Genomic DNA, 2139 nt, shown 5'->3' with positions numbered 1-2139 from the left:
AGGTGTTAGAACAAAACAATTTTTGAGAAAAGGTATGCGTGTATGGTAGACGAGGGAGGGGGAGGTAGCTGTGGTGCAGCAGGAAGACCTCGAAAGACCTCTTGCAGCTGGGCACATGTGGGCTCCAATCCCAGCTCAGCAATTCACCAGCTGTGTGGCCTTGGGCAAGGCCCTTGATCTCTCTGAGCCTCAGTTTCCTCTTCTATAAAATGGAATAGCAAGGTCATTAGAATTACTGAGATAATGTACTAACTTCTGGCGCAGCCAGGGGCACAGGAAGATCTCCGAAAATAGAAGCCAAAACTGAGCACTCCCCTTGAAACACCACCCTATCCCCTGAACCTTCTTTGTCCTTCAAGGCTCAGCATGCTCTAATCCAGCCAGTCGCAGCCCAGCTGCCTCAGGTCCGAGGGAGTAAAAGGCAGGAGGAAATTGGTTTTGATGGACTGGGTCTGATTCGGTCAACTGTCCTTGCCCTGGTGCCTGGCCTTGCAGCAGTGCATGTGAGCAGATGTGGCCCAGGCCTCAGCCCAGGACCCCTGGCCAGGTGAGAGTTAGCCGGGCCTAGCTGGAAATAGCAGTCCTGCCTCAGCAAGCCCCGCATTTGCTAAGTGTGGAAGGAATTACCCCACTCTTGCCAAAATCAAGTCTGCCTGAACATAATTAGCTAGGGCTGAGAAAGATGGGAGGAAAGAACTCGCTGTTGAGTTGTGTAAAATGCTAGGGGAAAACGAGATAGAAACTCCACTAGGGGCTGGTGGAGGGCAAAGATGGTCTCATTTCTAGGGCCAAATCTCCAATAATCCTGTTTACCGAAGGCCCACTCTTCCAGGGCCTGCTGCTATCCCTCTCTCTGGGGCAGACATCACTGATCGCGGTAACTCTTGCTGTTAGTCCAGATATGACTTTAGAAACATTTTTCCACGTGGTACAGCAGGTAGTCCCTCCAACAGTCACAACCGGCACAGGAAATAGAAACTTGATTGCCAGCCCTCAGCACACATTGTCTCATTTCATCCTTATGACAGCCTTAGGAGATGACTGGTACCATAGCCATTTTATGGATAAGGAAACAGAGGCTTGTGGAGGGGAAGCGACTAGCCCGGAAGTTGCTATTTCTAAGTGTCAGAAGTGGAATAGGAATCCATGCCCAGTAGGCTTGAAGCCCCATTTCTTTCTACCGCATCCCACTGCCCCCTGATGACAGGTCTCTGTCCCAGGGCTCTTGGCCTGCCACCAGCATCACTGCTGGCCCAAGCCCAGCACCCTGAGTGAACACTGGCTTCCTTGACAGTCTGGATACCAGGAAACCCCACCTAAAGGAGCCAGGGAGCCCAGCAGCATTGAGCCTCTTTAAGCTTCAGCATAGTCCAGTCCTGGCCACTGACCCCGCTACTGTAGGGGAGTCACTGGTCTGCCCTCTGCCCTCCCAGGCTCTGGCATGCATCACTTCTATCGGGCATTCCCAAGTAAGCAAGGCAAAGCTAAAAAGCTTCCAGACTCACATGGATGGCAGCCCCATTTCCAGCCCTTGGTAATGCCCCATCCGGACACTCTTGTTGGCCAGTCTAAATGTTTATGTCTGCCAGTGCAGTGGCTGGGATGGATTTATTTAGCTTTGGAGTGCACAGTGTTTTTGATTATAAACTGTTTGGCTAGGCCTCCAGAAAGGTAAGTTTCCGCAGGCTTTCCTCTCTGCCCCCTGCCCCGCAAAGCTGGAAGCCCCAGGCGGGCCCTGGGAAACCTCTGGACCAATAGGCTTTTCGATGAGGCGGCAAGTTAACTGGAGCTGCTACAGTGCATCCCCAGAAAAGGAACGAAACAGGGAGAAGAAATTCAGCACACATACCAGGCTGGATTCTCTGCGAGGTGGAGGCCTTGTCCTTAGGTTCGGGGAGCCTAGAAGAAGAAACATGGCTTAAAAAATCCCAGCCAGACACTGGACAACAGTGCTTGTACCTGCCTTTCCTAGGTGTGACTGCCTCCTGATCTTGGGAGGTTCCTGCTTTTGTCCTGCATTTATGAAGGACCCATGCTCTGTCACTTCAGGCACTGTACTCGGGCTTCCTTGGTGGGAAACCACAGGCCTTGAAGCTTCCATGGGCCCTCTGAAATAATGTGCACATTGCAAAATGTACA

At 51.9% G+C, this 2139-nt stretch overlaps 1 protein-coding gene across 4 annotated transcripts in view; it reads right to left on the bottom strand.

Moving 5' to 3' along the window:
- The window catches only part of SH3PXD2A (SH3 and PX domains 2A), a 232527-nt gene that overhangs the window by 12610 nt on the left and 217778 nt on the right, over positions 1-2139 (bottom strand). The gene's annotated exons all lie outside the window — the stretch shown is intronic.

This window comes from Pteropus vampyrus, unplaced genomic scaffold, assembly GCF_000151845.1.
Source record: "Pteropus vampyrus isolate Shadow unplaced genomic scaffold, Pvam_2.0 Scaffold89, whole genome shotgun sequence".
Taxonomy (NCBI): Eukaryota; Metazoa; Chordata; class Mammalia; order Chiroptera; family Pteropodidae; genus Pteropus; species Pteropus vampyrus.
This window is presented reverse-complemented; position numbering and strand designations above follow the sequence as displayed.